The following is an 18,504-nucleotide window of genomic DNA, read 5'->3' as shown; positions in this document are numbered from 1 at the left end:
AGCACACTTTGAACTTAAACCTGGAGTCATACAATTGTTGCCATCCTTTTATGGATTGGACAAGGAGGACCCATATCATCATGTGAAGGAATTCTTAAACATTTGCTCCACCTTTAAGTTCCAAAACTTCTCAGACGATTCGATCCGCCTACGCCTGTTTCCTTTTTCCTTGAAGGATAAGGCGAAAGCATGGTTGAATTCCCTAGAAGTTGGATCTATCACTACATGGGACCAACTGTCTAAGAAGTTCTTAAACAAGTTCTTCCCCGTTCACAAAACCAATGCCCTCCGTAGAGAAATTACTAACTTCACACAAAAAGAGGGCGAGCACTTTCATGAATGTTGGGAAAGATGGAAGGACTTGCTTCTTAAATGTCCTCACCATGGTTTTGAGAAGTGGCAACAAGTTCAATACTTCTATGACGGTCTGACACCACAGAACCGTCGCATGGTTGATGCCACCAGTGGAGGGTCATTCATGACCAAAAGTGATGTCGAGGCGTGGAACTTCTTTGAAACCTTGTGCGAAAATTCCCAGCAATGGGATTATTCAAATAGAGGTGACAAAAGTCCCCAACCACAAAAGAGAGGTGGTATATATGAGATAGGAGTCATACCAGAGCTGAGTGCCAAGCTTGATAACTTGACAAAGAAAGTTGATGCTCTGGTATTAAATAATGGACCACCACAAACAGCTCAAGTCGAGGCATATGCCACATGTTCCAGTCCTGCCCATCCTATGCAGTCTTGTCCATCTGGTGCAGCATTCCCAGAACTTCTCTCTGAACAAGTTCATGCTATGAACACTTTTCAAAAATCTGGGAATGATCCTTACTCGAACACATACAACCCAGGGTGGGCTAGACATCCAAATTTTTCTTGGGCAAAAGGACCACAACAAGGAGGACCATCTGGAAATCCTCCCATGCAACCGCACCTCCAAGTTGGCAGTCAACAACCTCAACAGTTTCCACAATATCAACAACTGCCTACACAATCAAGGAAACCATCTCTTGAGGATACACTCCATCTTTTCATGCAGAGTTCTCTCCAATTCCAAAAAGACACCCAACAAACCTTACTGGCCAACCAGCAAAGCTTACATGCAAATGCACAATCCATTGCCAAGCTGGAAGTACAAATGGGTCAACTAGCTGCCACATTGAGTGAGAGAGAGAAGGGCAAGTTCCCTAGCCAACCTGAGGCTAATCCAAAGGGACAGTATGAGATTGGCTCTAATTCCAACCAAGGGCAATATCATGAACAGGCCAAATCGATCACTACCCTTAGGTTAGGCAAGCATATTGATAACAGAATAGAGATGCCTGGGGATGAATCAAATTCTAAAACAGAAGATCAAGATGAAGCAGAGAGCCATACCAATGCATCCAAAGTCCAAAAGCTCTCTGACTCTCCAAGAGCCACTAATGTGCCACCTTATGTGCCCAAAGCACCCTTTCCTCAACGTCTGGCACCAATAAAGAAAAGAAATAACTTTGATGAAATCTTGGATGTGTTTCAAAAAGTGCAAGTCAACATCCCGTTGCTTGACGCTATCAAGCAAGTCCCTGCTTACGCTAAGTTTCTTAAAGATTTATGCACTCAAAAGCGTAAGCAGAATGTTCATAAGAAAGTCTTCCTTGCAGAGCAGCTCAGCTCCATGATTCAACATAACACCCCTCCTAAATTTAGGGATCCAGGAGCTCCCACCATTTCTTGCGGCATAGGAGATCATAAGATCGGGAAGGCATTACTTGATTTAGGAGCGAGTGTCAATTTGTTACCATATTCAGTCTATGAGCAGCTAGGACTTGGTGAGTTGAAACCGACTAAGGTAACATTACAACTAGCTGATAGATCTGTCAACGGGGTGTTATTGAAGATGTGTTAATCCAGGTTGATAAATTTAATTTTCCAATTTATTTCAAATTTATAGATACTCAGCCTGTCCAGAATCATAGTCAGATCCCAGTCATTTTGGGTCGTCCATTTTTGGCCACATCTAATGCTATTATCAATTGCAGGAATGGAGTTATGAAATTGTCCTTTGGTAACATGAATATTAAACTCAATGTTTTTAATGCAGGACAACAACCCTCAGATTTGGATGACATATTTGAAGTGGACATGATCGAGAGCCTTGTGCAGGACTCCTTCCGTACATCTTTTGAAGATCCTCTTGAGACCTGCTTAGCACAATCGGGCATGGATTTTGACATTGATAGTCCCATCCATGAAGTCAATGCATTGCTCGACTCTACTCCTATATTGGAGACTGAAAAATGGAGAGCGAAAGTGGAACCTCTCCATCCCTCTGAGACTCTTCTTGACAGCATAGCTTCCGACTCTGAGAAGACAAAGGCGAGCAGGCTGCTTAATGTTCTTAGAGCATATAAGGCAGCAATTGAACGGAAGATAGTGGAAATACAGGGAGTATGCCCCACGATATGTATGGATCATGCTGTGGAAATGTCGCATAACATGCAAAGGAAGCGTGATCCTAACATAGAAGAAGTCGTTCGAGCAGAAGTCCTTAAATTATTTGACGACAGTGTCAGTTGCCTTATTTCAGATAGCACAGTTCATGGGAACTCACATCACTTGTCTGGGATCGGTTAATGAAAGTGTTGAGGTAATTTCTTTGGCGGACCCCGGTTATAAAGATTATTTCATTCATGGTCCGTTCTTGTCTGGCTGAAGACGTTAAACTTAGCGCTCATGGGAGGCAACCCAGCCTTTTGCTTTATTGTATTGCTTTTTATTTCATTCATTTTCATTTTTCTTAGTTAGTTACTTCAATGTTTGTGGGTAACATTACTGCAAACCCTCACGAGACTACAACTCGTCCACTAGGGGTAACCTAGGGGTTTAAAGGCTTGTTGCATGCGCTAAATGCAATCGAGAGCACCTGCGAAAGTGGTATAGGTAGGATCTTCTTTTGTTTTTCTTTTTTGTTATTTTTGCTTATGTTGATTTCTCTCTTGTGCTAACTCGCTTTTACGTTGAAAATTTTCACAAATTTTGAGAAAGCTTCTTGATTCTCCATCCAGGTATTGTCTTTTCATCACTCCTCTTTTATTCTCGTTGTCTCATGTGCATTACTTGTTTATTTCTAATACATTGAGGACAATGTAGATTTTCGGTTGGGGGTGGGAGATTAGGGTACTTAATCAGTATTTTCTTAGTCCTGAGGAAAATTTGTGAAAATTTTAAAATTTTTACAAAATTTCTATTGAATTCAAAATGACTTTGAAGGATAGTTGTGATTTTAACATTATAAGATACCTGATGTTGGTAACTAATGACTCTTAGATTCGGCCATCTGCTTGATTTCACAGTCAATTTTGAATTGTTAATCCATGATTAGACGTTGTGAACATTGATTGAGTCATGATTTTACATATCACATCTCGCTTGCACATTAAGTTTTGGTTCGATAACTGAATGATTAACTTGGTAAAAAGAAGAATTAAAAGGCTAAGTCACATAATCTTCGCCATAGGTTTGCTCCCTATAGGTATAGATTTGATTCTCCATAGTTGACTTATAAAAAATGAGGCGACGAGTTTTCGCCATAGGTTTGCTCCCTATAGGTAAGAACTTGATTCCCCTCATTTGCATTACTGCTCATAAAGAAAATCAAAGGCTGGTAAAATTAAAAATTAATCTGTGAGATAAGTGTTGGTTTCAAGCTTGGTTGTCACGAATTACCAATGATATCATGAGATTGACAATTGGATCTCTTAATGTTTGTAAGTCGAGATTACACTTTACATTCATGGAGCTCGATGTTCAGAAATGTTCTAATTAATGGATTAATATGTTGAACTCGATGATGAAGTTTACTGTGAGCTTGATTTCAGGAGAAAATTCTACTTACCATTCATGAATCTTAGAATTTTCACATCTCAGCTGTCTGTTCACAAGTTACTTGAGTTACAGGAATCATCTTTTATTTCTAAAATTATTTTTCGCATACTTTGCTCGGGACTAGCAAAATGCTGGTTGGGGGTTGTGATCAGGGTCAAATATTGCATATCAGACCCCAGTAATTACCAGATTTTACGTATATGAAAATGCTTAATAGAGTATTTTAATTGTATTTTTGTTACAGAATGAAGTCAGGAGCGTTAATTGAAAATTGATGTTAAAGGCATGGATTTCATGATCCAAAGTCTCCAGAGCACGGGATGGACTCCAGGATACCAATAATGAAGATTTTACACGCCCGAGATCTGAGGAAAGCAAGCCAAAGGGGCCCGAAAAGGGTCCAGAATGCAAGATCACATGGTTCCCGCTATCCGATCAGTTCGAAACTTCATACATGGGATGAGGGCCGTAAATTAACCGTACATATTAAATTTCAGCCATTGAAGAGCTCGGGAAGTGGTCTAACGGCCAGATCAGCCCCTTAATTCATTAAGTGGGGCCCGCTGGATATCTGGATATACATCAATTTTGGTCCTGACGGTGGAAATAATATGAGAAAAAGGATGGACGGTGCGGATTTCTCGAAATCATCACAGTGGACCTATATCTATAGCGTGTGTACACAGTGCACATGTGCACTGCTTGAGCACCGAACGGACTAAAGTCGGTCAGCAGCGCTGACCCGACTTTCTTATTTCAAAAACGGAGATTTCCGTTTCAGCGCGCGTAACGGACGGAAATCCGTTTTTTACGGACCGCTGTGGGCCCCACCGGTAGCACGTACGGTTAATCTAAACCGTTCATCGTGTAGAAGGGCTCAATATCTACAAAACCATGTTTTCCGTTTATGATCATGCGTGCACACGTGCGTGATACAGAGGCCACAAACAGGCCGTCTTGTGACGTTCAAAACTGATTTTGTTCTGATTCCTTCTTTGGGCCGCGTCCACGCAAGTTCAAAACCATCCATCTTTGAACGAAATTTCGTCCTCTATCCAATGGACGGGGTGGATTTCCACGAAAACGCTTATGTGGGGCCCACCGAGCATCGCAGCGCCGGACGTGCGAAGGCTTATGCACGTCCGCGAAGAGCCGACTTCCGGGCGGTTGTGGCCCACCATCTTCGATCAGATGGAAGATCTGATCCGTCCATCGTGTAGAGGGCGTCGAGAGCTTCAAAACCATGTTGATATTCCTCGCCCATGCGTACACATGTGTGCGGTGCAGAGGCCAAAAGTAGACTGCCCCGGGACGTTCAAAACTGATCTTTTTGTATTTTCTTCTCTGGGCCGCACTAATGGACCTTCAAAACTACCTATTCTTGACTGAAATTTCGTCCTGAATCCAATGGACGGGTTAGATTTTCCAGAAAATGCCTCTGTGGGGCCCACCGATCACGGCTGCGAAAAATTGCACTTCGAGTCCTTCTACGACTCTGCCACCGACCCCAGCCATCCAGCAGCTATAAAAGGGGAGTTTTGAACGTGGGAGAGGCATTCAGAACCAGGGGATTCCAGATCTGGAGCAAGGAAGAGAAGAAAGAGAAGAAAGAAGAGAGAAAGAGATTGTTTGGTTTGTTTTTTTCTTTATGAATTTTATTTAATATTTTTTATGGATTTTATGGGTCACTAATCTCTCAGCTAGGGCTGAGATGAAGCCCTTAATTTGATCAGCTCTTGTGTTGATTGATTTACTTTGAATTTCAATTAATTTGTTTCTTTCTCTAAGTGGGCTTTATGGGTTTAAATTCTATACTTCTCCATCTATGAATTTGATTAAAGTATATATATGGATGTTGTTTGGATGCTTATTATAGGTGCTTGTGTCTGATCAAGAACAAGTTTCTTATAGAGGAAGAAACAGGGTGCCTTAATGAATGTACATTCCATGTGCCCGACTAAAGGACATGGGATATGTCATTCATGGCATTGCTTAAAGGAATTAGACAGTTTGTATGCCCGATTAAGGACACAGATTGTGCTTTCTCTATTTAAGTGGTATCAATCTAGATCAAGGTGAATCAACAGTCAAAACAAGGGTTAGGATAATTAGGGGTGGATTCGAAAGTCCTAGTGCTTTCTCTCTGATTGAATTTTCTTCCCTGTTCTTAATTGTTTTTTTTTCCTCTGAAATTGTGCTTAGTAATTCATTCCATTATTTGTTGGATTAGTTAAGGAGAATCGTAGATTTGAATTGTGACGACCAGTCCTCGTGGGAACGATCTCGTAATACGTACCGTATCTGCATCTGATTCGTATACTTGCGAGTTGAAATATCATTTAAATCGTGTTGGTTTAAATAAAACAACAGGAGCAGCCGAAGAAGGAACGTCTGAGGAACTTAGCATCTCTGCAAAGGAGTCAGGTATTAGAGCAATAGATGGATCAGTAAAAATAGGAGCATAACTGGAAGAGGACTGTGGAAAAGGAGAAACACTCGTTAACATCTTATGTTCCCAAAACTGCATATGACGAGAAATACAAAAAACGTTTGGCTATGGGATCATAGCAACAATAACATTTCTGAGTGAGAACATAACCAAGAAGGCAACAGAGTCTGGATCGTGGTTCAAGTTTGGTGCATTCATGTATAGGAAGAGTGACAAAACAGACAGAACCAAAAACTCGAAGCAATGAATAGTTAGGGACTATATCATGTAGAAGCTCAAAATGAGTTTTATTGTGGATGGTAGGTGAGGGAACACGATTGATAGTATAAACAACAGTGAGAGCAGCTTCACCCCAAAAGCGTTCTCGAAGAGAAGCAGAAATGAGAAGTGCTCTTACCATATCTAGAATATGATGATGTTTACGTTTTGCTCGACCATTTTGTTGAGAGGTGTAGGAATAAGAATGATGAGAGACTGTTCCATTTTGTTGTAAAAGGGTAAGAAAATATTTATCTTTGTATTCCATAGCACTATCTAAACGAAAAATTTTAATGGTACAAGAAAATTGAGTGTGTATCATTTTGTGAAAATTATGGTAAACATTTGTGAGTTCAGACCGATGCTGTAAAAGATAAATCCGAGTATAACGACTGTAATCATCTACAAAGATAACAAAATACCGAGATTCCTCCTCAGTCGGAATCGGGGCGGGACCCCAAATATCAGAATGAACTAAATCAAAAGGTGTAGAAAAAAAAAATTCACTTTTATTAAAGGACAAATGTATTTATTTTCCAAGACTACATGAAACACAATCAAATGACTAAAAATTAACTGATCCTAGATGACCCTAAGAGGCCAAGAACTGGACACGTGGAAGCAAGGCATTACCCAATCGGGAGTGCCATAAACTGGAAGTGACAGCGACAACAGCCATGGAAGTGGTTGTTGAAGAAGGAAGCTGCAGATATGAGAGCTCGAAAAGAAGTTCAACATTATGGCCTGTCCCAAGTAGTTGACCCGTCTGTGAATCCTGTACATTAACACCCTTGTTAGAGAATTTCAATTCAAGACCTAACTCACATAGTTGTCCAACGAAAAGAAGGTTTAAAGATAACTTAAGAACAAGTTAAGTGTCACCAACAGATAAATTAGAGGTAAAAATAGACCCTATATGACTAACAGACATATGAGAACCATTGACAGTGTATATGATAGGATTGGGAGAGAAAGTAGCTTTATGGAGAAGATAGTGGAATCAGATGTCATATGATTACAACAGGTAGAGTCTATAGACCACTGGGATTTACTTGGGGTGACAGACATGGCAGTTAAGGATTAAGACAAAACCTGGTGAATTAAGTCCTTCATGTTAGCTGCAGTAAGAGAAGTGGACTGAGGTGGAGTCTCAAGTACAGGAGGATCAGATGAAGCGATCGTAGTTATCTGTTGGGAAGCTCTTTTCTGCTTAGAATACTGGAACTTGTGGCATTCATCGATGATATGACCAGTTCTTTTACACCATTTACAAAAACCAGGCTTGGAGGTGGATTGAGAGGAAGAATAGCCAGCAGAAGACTGAGAAGCACCATGAGAAGCGGTGGCTATAACCATGTCAGAAGATTGCATCTTTATAGTGGAACGTCGAGTTTCTTCAGAGATGAATTCAGTAACTGCAACATCCAATTGGTGGAAGTGGCTGGCGGTAAAGAAGAGAAGCTTGAGTAGATTCAAAATTATCTTGAAAAGCGATCATAAAGTGCATAAACTTCTGTCGATCAAGCCAAGTGGCAAACGTTTGAATGTCTTTAGAATATTCCAACTTAGGGTCTGCGGCAGATAATTGTTCCCAAATATGATTAGTTTGAGAATAAAAATCAGCAAAAGACTGACCTCGGTCTTGACGCATCTGATAGAGTTTAGCTTCCAGTTGAAATTCCAATGAAGCATCATAGGTGTACTTGTATCTTTTTGCCAGAAAGTCCCAAGCAACTTTAGCATTTCCAAGTCATGGAAGAAGACTATTGATGGATGGAATGGAAGTGTTGATGAACCAAGACAGAATTTTGTAGTGAATACTGTCCCACTCTTTCTGACGAGATGCAAAGGCATCATCTTTCTTACCGTCTCTTAGCGTAAGTTAAGGGACTACTCCAGTCACATAACGCTATAGTCGATGTTCTTTTAAAAAGACTTCCATATTCTGAGCCCACAGACTATAATTGGATCCATTCAATATAAGATCAATAGGACGGACAATTGAATCAAGACTCGAAGCAGATGAAGACATATTGAAGGTGGCATAAGCTGACAGATGAAGAAGGAGGAGATATGCGGAGATCTTTTAGGGGAGGAAAGTTCTGTACCTTGCGAATCTATTTTTGAACGTAAAGTTCCAGATCGGATTGTAAAAAAGGCGGAAAAGAACTCCAAACAACCGCTACTTTCATAAAGAGAGAGCATCGGAAATTCGCCGAAGAAAAAAAAATTTATAGGCTACAAGAGTGTGGCTCTGATACCATGAAGAAATAAAAAGAAAGAGAGATATTGTTGTAGAAATTATGTATTTCAATGTGTGTTTAAACCATACAAAGATGACCTATTTATATGTGAATGAGGCCAAACAATTATAGAAGGACAATAAATACAAAGAATAATATCGTAATATACCAAAGAATATTATTGTAATATTCTGGTACATGTATGGTAACAAAATCACACAAAGTATGGCAACAAGATCACACAATATTCTAACACTCAGGTTCCATGGGTTACAACAGACCATCTCAGGATCCTCAGGGCCGAGGCGATTGGCACTGAGAAGTTTAAAACCATGGCTGGAGATAGGGTATGGTTTCTCCATTGTAAAACTTACTTTTCAAAGTGGTCGAAATGGCATGGCTTTTGTCTATAGACTTACTCTTTCAGTGGTTGGAGAGAAGATAAGCCATGACTTCTGTAGCTAGACTTGACTTCCTTGTATGTTAGATGAAGACCAGTGTATGGTGAGACAGTGCATTAGTTTTCTCAGTAGACTCGAATGTCCTTTCACATTGGATAAAGACAGTGATGGATCCCATTAGAAAATTCTTCTCCAATGGGCCCTCAGTCGAAAAAGATTGCGGATCCATTCACCTATGCCATGCGTATAGTGGGTGCTAGTTAATTAATACTTTATTTTCAAAAAATTTTAATCATACAAAGCCTAATATTATCTACACCAACCTTGTGTTAATTATGCCTAATTAGATGAGGGTTATGCATTTTGTGATGAGGGCGGCCCTCGATTTGTCCAGCAGGGTTCCCCGCTATAGAATAAGCTTATTCTACCGGTCAGTTGGTTCTTATCATTGGACCACCATGGAATCATAGGCAATCCAAGCTAGTGACACAGACGTAAGACAAGTCAAAAGTAGTTCCTTACTCTTACTCGGGTGTTAGAATATACTCTAAATTGACTCATTGCTTAGGTTCTTTTATTACAGCTTTAGCCCTGAAATTCACGGAGCCTTTAGAAGGTTGAAATAGGCCCCACCTACATTAACTTCGTTGATCGATACCATCCAACAGATTTTCCATCTCCTTTTCTATCATTGGATAAAAAACAAAGCAGATCTGAGTGGTAGGTGGGCCGTAGAAAGTCTTAGTAGTGGGTAAATTATGTATCCTTAAATGGAATCTAAGACTGTGTGGACCAATTTATTACTTGATCCGTCTCAATTTTTTTAGGCTCGACAAAAAATAATTTGTACATTTGAATGAATGATATGGATCATTAATAAAAGAAATGATAGGCCCACAGTGTGGGCCCACCTTTACATGTAAGAGATCCCCTAAGACTCAATAGTTAGGTATGAGACCGCAACCTTACCGAAGATGGTACAACCCTTTACGTATGTATTCTATATCCACGACGTTCATACCTTTTTTTAGAAAATTTTAACATATTATCCTAATTGTCAAGTGGACCATATTTTCATTATATGGCATTATTATCCCTGTATAGGGCATTATAGGCATCCTGAAGATCATCTTCATTATCATTTTTATGGTCACTCCTCATATTTTCATATTCGATTAAATCGCAACTATCTGTGGGAGTGACTCTGGCTAGAGTCATTAAAGCCTTGACTTCATTTGAAATTTCGGGTTCCGATTCATCCGACTCAGAAGAAGTTTCAGAGTTGGATGATTCATCTCATGTGGCTAACATACCTTTTCACTTTGGCTTGTCCCTTTTTGGACACTTATTTGCCAAATGCCCATATTCATGGCAGTTGAAACACTGGCTATCTTTTAGAGATTTCCAGTTTTTAGATTTACCCTTTTTCTTCTCAGAGGGTTTTTGAAAATCAACTCTTTTCTTACTTTTAAAATTTTTTATAAAACTTTTTAGCGAGTAAAGCCATATCATCCTCTGAGTTTTCACAATTATAATTAACATTACTATCTTGAGAAATAGATTTGAATGATTTAAGAGCTATAAACTTACCTTTTGGAGCTTTGAAATTTAACTCGTATGTTTGAAGTGAATCAACAAGTTCCTCAACCTTCATGTGATCTGCGTCTCTAAGTTCCTTAATGGCAGTCACCTTGAAATTAAATCACTTAGAAAGTGATTGCAGTATTTTTACACAGACTTTGCTTTTTGGGATACCATCTCCAAAACCCCACATAGAATTAACTTTGTCATTTAGTTTCGTATAGAAGTCCATGAAAGACTCATTTTCTTCCATATGAATTTCCTCAAACCTAGTGGTGATGATCTGAACTTTAGACTCTTTGACAATAGATGTTCCCTCGTGTGTCATTTTAAGAATGTCCCAGACTTGTTTAGCAGTATCACAAGAAATTATTCTTTTGAATTCATCAGGTGATAGTGCACCAGTGATTGCATTTAAAGTCTTAGCATTCGCACTGCTCTCATTTTTTCGAAGAGTAGTTCACATGTAAAATGGTGTTTTTTTTAGGGACTTGGTTCCATCATTACCTAGAACTTCAGACATTGGTGGATTCCATCTAGTCACTGGGGCTTGCCACACACTTTCATCAATGGATTTCAGAAAAATCCTCATCCTGCCTTTCCAATAAGCATAGTTGGATCCATCAAACAGAGGCGGTCTAGTAATAGATAGGCTATCAAAATTTGACATACTGAAAGCTTTAGATCGATAAGCTCACGAAATAAATCCAATAGAATGAGCTACTAGGCTCTTGAACGTACTACCATTAAAAGCTTCTTAACGCACACAAATGTTTTTTGTTTTTAATGTACCATCCAATCCGTTGATATGGTCACATAAGCATGTATGAAGGGGTAAAAATATGAACTTCATCCAAAACTTTCGTGTCAGATTAATGGTCAATCACCACTATTTCCTATGACATGACCCACCTTATAATTGGATTTTCTTGAGTTTTCTGGATAATGCCAGTTCGATGAAAGCATCCAGTGTGCGTTCGAAGGGTTTGCAGTACAAGTCAGAGTAGATCAGTGATATTTTATGTGTTGGGTGTGCCTAGGTGTAAGATTCAATTGTTTCCTAAGCCTTCATAACCTGATGCCACATCTTCTTAGGCAGATACATGACCACTCGTTGTTTAGTGAAAGTCGTTTGTCATGCATTCAAAAGGGTTGTAGTGTAGGTTGGTTCGACATATGTTATATGGGGCACGCCTTGATGAACATGTTGCATATCCATATTGTCTATCTGTTTCATTAGGCCATTTGAGTATGATATATCAACATATAAGCTTATTAAAATCTCCAATGGACCACGTCAATGGACAAAAATGATGAATGTCTATTATGACCATTTTGTAAAAAACAAGTGAACCTTATGATGTGGTCCACTTATGATATGGATTTACCTCTTTTTTTGGCCTAATGCCTAAAATTGTTATGGAAGAAAAGATGGACCGACATGATCCCAAAATTGAATCACAGCCAAAGCTCAATTAGACCCCACTATAGGAAATAGTGCGGAAATGATGTATACCGTTGAAACGTCCCAAAGGCCCACATTGTTGTTTATTTATCATCCAACATGTCCATAAGTACCGACAGACATGGATGAAGTGAAAACACAAATATCAGATTCTAGGTACCTTCAATCCCTACCATTTGGCCCATGTGACTTTCTTTTTTAGCTACCTGATTTTTACTTTCGAAAGCGGGTTGGAAGAGATTCCAAGGTTCACTCGAGTTATGAATTAGGCTGCATATCAGAGTCAGGCCCAATAAATTGTGGTGGACAGGTTGGATGAAACTTACACGTCACAGCTCGATCGTATTACTGTAATAAAGAAAACACTGAAATGAATGGCAAGGATAAAATAAATAAATGGCCTATGTGGTCCAGCTGAGGCTTGGATATCATATCAGAGTCAGGCCCAATAAATTGTGGTGGACAGGTTGGATGAAACTTACACATCACAGCTCGATCGTATTACTGTAATAAAGGAAACACTGAAATGAATGGCAAGGATAAAATAAATAAATGGCCTGTGTGGTCCAGTTGAGGCTTGGATATCATATCAGAGTCAGGCCCAATAAATTGTGGTGGACAGGTTAGATGAAACTTACACGTCACAGCTCGATCGTATTACTGTAATAAAGGAAACACTGAAATGAATGGCAAGGATAAAATAAATAAATGGCCTGTGTGGTCCAGTTGAGGCTTGGATATGTCTCATTTTTTGGCTAAGGCCTGAAATGACCTGGAAAAATAGATAAATGGCAAGGATAAAACAAATACATCAAGCTGGGGCACACAGAGAAGTGTGCAGTAGCCACCTCGCTATTGTCGGCGTCAGAAAGCAATCCTGTACCCAGATTGCCTGCAAAAGCCTTCCATTGGGATGCTAGGTGGAGCCCATTCGTAATGTTGGCCAGGAATCCAACCCATTCATCTGGTATGCCAGCTAATTTCAGGACATACAACCAAAATTGAGAAGGATTTAAAACTCAAGTGGACCATACTAGAGGAAAAAGTGTTGATTCAGTGACCACTGTTGAAACATTTCTATGGTCACAAAAGCTTTACATTAGGATAAGGGTTTTTTTTTTTTTTTTTTTTAAAATTAATTAATTAATTATTATTATTATTATTTTTTATGTGTTTTCATTTCATCCCAGTGGTAGTGTAAACACCAAGCTAGAGGTTTCAATGGTAGGCATTTCTTTCTCAATTTTTCCTCTGGTGGCCCACTTGAGATTTGAATCCGCCTCATTTTTTGTCTTATTTGACAGGTGATTTGTCACCAACATTACGGTGGGCACCACTAATCATCTCTGCGCAGGAAGGAAATCTCCGTGTCCAGTAATCTGTGTCACGTCATACCGGCAGAGGCCGGATCCACTCCGAGTATTTGTGGGGCCCACCTTGATATTTGTGACAAATCTACAACATTTATCCATTTTTCTAGATCATTTTAGGACGGACAAAAAGTTAAGCAGATTAAAGCTCAAGTGGGCCGTAGGACTGCAAGGAGAGAGAAATACCTACCGTTGAAAACTCCCGGGGTCCATCGTGATGTTTATATGAAATCCTTGCCGTTCACAAGGTCATTATCATGAGATGAACTGAAAATACAAATATATTAGCCTGATCTAATTTTTTTCTGGCCCTATGAATGTTTCAACGTTGGACGTTTAATCTCATTGTTTTCTGTTGTGCGGCCAGTTTAATTTTGGATCTGCCTCATTTTTCGTTCCACGTCTTACGATGATTTGGCAAAACAGATGGCCCCACCTAGTTTTCGGTGGAAATAAGTTCCGACCAAAAAAAGGGCCGATTTTTTATTTTTATTTTTATTTTTGGGCTGAGAACTACGGTGTGCGTGTAGGTGTTAACAAAACTGATTTTTTTAGAGTACCTTCTTCACAAAATGATGGAAATATCCATTCGATGGGTAACATAGGGTCGGGGGGTCTTGTCCCCATTGGATGGCCCACACGATAGTTGAATTGAAATAAATTTTGGCCACTAGAAAAACATTGTTAGGCATGCTTGATGAACGGATTGAATTGCATACACCCACCAATTAGAGACGCAGAGATTGTAGTGTACTCTTACATAAACCGACAATCACTTGGAGTAGATCCGGCATGTTTGTTAAATCTGAAATTTGATGTTTGAATATGAAGTTGGAAAACTAATGGTGAATATAGAACAACTAATTTGTTGACTAAGGACTGAAATATTTGAAATATGTTAATTTGACCCATTTATCCATATTGAATCCCTACCATTAAAATTTCATGGATTTCACGGAAATGTTTATTTGCCATCCAACCCGTTGATATGCTAGGTGGGGCCCACCGTGATGTTAGTGAGAAATCCACCCATCCATCCATTTTGTGAGCTCATTTTATGACACATGGCCAAATATGAGGGATCCAAAACTCAAGTGGGCCACATGAGAGGGAAAATTGGAGAAAGAAATGTCTACGGTTAAAACTTTCCTTGGCTCTACCTTGATGTTTATATGCCATCCAAATTGTTTGTAAGATCATGAAAATTGGGATGAAGTGAAAAAAAAATAATTTCTTGGGCTGATACAAAACTTTTGTGGCAATACTAATGTTTCAACAGTGGTCATTGAATCTCTACTATTTCCTCCCGTGTGGCCCACTTGAGTTTTGGATCCACTTCATTTTTCGTTTCATAGTCTAAAACGAGCTCATAAAACGTATAAATGGGGTAGATTTTGCACAAACATCATGGTAGACCGTATAGTCACGGGTCCCACCCTCCCGGGGGGATCCCGGGTCGCACCTAATCCAATCGCCTGGACCCGGACCCATATTTCCTGCTAAAGACTTTCGCAGGAAGTTCCAGCACTGGAAACCTATATGGGGCCAACATAATGATTGTGAGAAATCCACCCCATCCATTTATTTTATGAGATCATTTTAGCATATCGGGCAAAAAATGAGCCGGATCCAATACTCAAATGGGCTGAAGTCACGTCCATAGTTGAAATATTTTTGAGGCCATATAAGTTTTAAATGGGGCTAATATTTATGGTTTCAGTTCATCTCAGTAGGAATGAAGTTATGAACGGTAGTGATGGAATGTAAACATCATTGTCGACCCTAGGGAGGCTGCAACGGTATGAATTTCCCTACCCACTTTTTCCTTTAATGCGGCTCGCTTGAATCTAGTATCTTGCTCAATTTTTTTGTCTCAAGTAGTAAAATAGCTTAAAAAAACAGATGGACTGATTAGATTTATCATAAACATCATGATAAGCCCCAGTAAAAGGCTGGCACAAAGAATTGGCGTCCCCAAATCTGATGTTTGCATACCGCCCTGCCAGTATCTACCGAGAGATGGATATTCAAGGGCTTTGTAGGCCTACCATGATATATATGTTTTATCCACACTGTTAATCCATTTTTTTTTTTTTTTAATATCATTTTCAAAAAAAAGATAAAAATGAGGTATATATAAGACTTAAGTGGGCCACACTACAGGGAACAGTGGAAATTGGGTGCATACCATTGAAACCTTCTTGGGCCGCAGGAGGCCCTGATCAAGTATTTTTGTGTTTTCCCCTCCTCCAGGTGTGACCTTATGAAGAGGTTTATTTTTTATTTTTTGTTAGCTTGTTAGTACACCCACTGTCAGTTCACACTTCACTGTTATCCACCCTACTAGGGATCGGTACCAAGACTTCAGTGTTGAAACGAGGTATCTTTCACTCAGTCTACCACTTGAGCTATGGATCTAGGTGTATAAAGAGGTTAGATAGCAAATAACCTCCCGGTGGACCTCCAAAAGGTTTTAACGGTAGTCATTTTATTCCCACTACTTTTGTTGTGTGGTCAACTTGAACTTTGGATGTGCATATATTTTTTGGGATCATGCTTTAGAATGATATAAAAAAGTTGATAGATGGTGTGGATGTAACACATAAATCATGGTGGCCCAAAAAAGTGTCACAAGTTAGAAGTTGGATTGCTTATTACGTGAATAAGAATATCTTTATTTGCACGTGGCAATATTGGATTTAAAAAAAGAAAAAAAGAAAAAAGTTCCCGTAGTGCCTTCTACATTCACCATTAAGTAAAACCTCGTTCACTGAAAAATTTCAACATAACCGATAGAACGCTTTCCTCATTCAGCGTTATAACAAATGCCTCTAAACATCGTTGGCTTTTCAAATTCCGTATTATTTGAAAATTTCCTGCGCAACAGAGAAGCCTAAGAAAAAAAGAGGCCGGATCGACCGGAAACGTTGCTAGGATAAGCTTATCCTATAAATTATTGAATGTCTCCACCTTTTTAACTCATGAGATCTAATCCGGTCATCAGTTGCCTCAATCGGGCTTGTTCTTCGTGGAAAAAAATCACTCGAACGCTGATCTCAGATGGGCCACCCCATGGCGGAAAAGTTTCCCACCCTTCTTTACTCTTCCATGGGCTTTTTCGTCATTTGGTAAAAATGTTTAATAATGTCAACTTTGAGCATGTTTGTTAAATCTGAAATCCGAAATCTGAATCTGAAATCTGAATCTGAAGTCGGAAAACTAATAATGAATCTAGAATAACTTGTTTGTTAACTAATGTTGAAATATTTAAAATATATTAATTTGACACATTTACCCATATGAAACAATTGGATTGAATTCCTACCTTTAAAAACTCCATGAGTTTCACTGAAATGTTTATTTTTCATCCAAGCTATTGAAAATGTCACAAACAGCTAGATGAAGAAATGACACAAATATCAACATGATCTAAGCTTTTGTGGCCCAAAAGAATTTTTAAATGGTTAATCACCACTGTTTCCTATACAAAGGTCCATCTAAGATTTGAAGATAATTTATTTTTTGGATCATGTCCTAAATAAGCTTTCAATATAGATGGATGGTATGGATGTAGTCACATATATCACAGTAGGCCCCACAGTCAGGGTCCCACCCACCTCGGTGGATCCGGGTCGCACCAAATCCGCTCCCCCATATTGGGGAGGCAGATTGGCTAGTTACCCTGCCACTAGCCAATGGCCATTGGTTAGTGTTCTATGGACTTCACCATGATGTATTCATTTCATCCGCTCTGTCCATCCATGTTTACAGGTCATTTTATGGTATGATCCCAAAAATGAGGTATATCCAAATATCAAGTGGATCGCATCATAGGAAACAATGTTGATTGATTGCGCCCATCATTAAAAACGTATTGGGCCCACAAAAGTTTTGGATCAAGTTGATATTTGTTTTTACCTTCGATCCCGGTCTGTATGACCTACTCAACAGGTTTGAAATCAAATAAACATTATAGCGGTCACTAAGAGATGGTGATCGCTTAATCACTATTGCTTTCCTTTGTTGTGGTCCACCTGAGATTTATATATGCCTCATTTTTTATATCAATGATCTATTAAATGATCTAGAAAAATGGATGAATGGCGTAGATGAAACACATACATCATGATGGGCCCACAGAGCACCAACCACTAGCCACCCTGCTAGTGGCACCATCACTAGCCAAACCACGTCCCCAGGTGTGAGCACACCGGATTTCATGAGAAAGCCTTTCCCAGGAAGTGCACCGCTGGAAATCTAGGTGAGGCCCACCGTGATATTTGTGTGAAATCCACCCCGTCCATATGTTTTGTGAGATCATTTTAAGACATAGTGCTAAAAATGAGCCATATCCAATACTCAAATGGGTCGAGAATGTGAGGATTGGATGCCCATAATTAAAATATTTGTGGGGCCACAGAAGTTTGCAATCATGCTAATATTTGTGGTTTGAGTTCATCTCACTAGGAATTGAAATTGCGGTAATGGACTGCAATGTGTCTAAGTGCAGAATATGACGGAGCTAAAGAAAGTAGACTAAGTCCTAAGGGGGGGGGGGGGGGTAATTAACACCAATTTAAAAATTATGCCAATTTAAAATCATAATTGCCTAACTTAAACTAATTTGCAATTAAACTAAGCAAGACAATCTAACTCTAAAGGCTTTCAAGCCCATAAAGGGCCCAATCACATAGGCTATACTAGATATGCAAGTTAAGTAAGAGCGTGTGAGATGTGATTCCTATCAATCCTAAACATTCAAATAATCATGCATCATATTTAAACATTCAAGATACATAAACATGATTAAATAAATATGCAAATAGTAATCCCAAACACGATTATATATAGTGGTTCCGCTATGTGC

General features: G+C 39.3%; 1 non-coding gene across 1 annotated transcript; it reads right to left on the bottom strand.

Annotated features, from left to right (window-relative positions):
• Nucleotides 1–283: 283 nt before the first annotated feature.
• Nucleotides 284–390, bottom strand: LOC131236342 (small nucleolar RNA R71). Its single transcript, XR_009166696.1, has one exon. It is a non-coding gene; the product is annotated as a small nucleolar RNA R71 (small nucleolar RNA).
• Nucleotides 391–18,504: the final 18,114 nt, after the last annotated feature.

The sequence above is a fragment of the Magnolia sinica genome, unplaced genomic scaffold (genome assembly GCF_029962835.1).
Source record: "Magnolia sinica isolate HGM2019 unplaced genomic scaffold, MsV1 ctg397, whole genome shotgun sequence".
Classification (NCBI taxonomy): Eukaryota; Viridiplantae; Streptophyta; class Magnoliopsida; order Magnoliales; family Magnoliaceae; genus Magnolia; species Magnolia sinica.
Note: the sequence above shows the minus strand (reverse complement) of the source record. Positions and strands in the feature narration are given on the sequence as shown.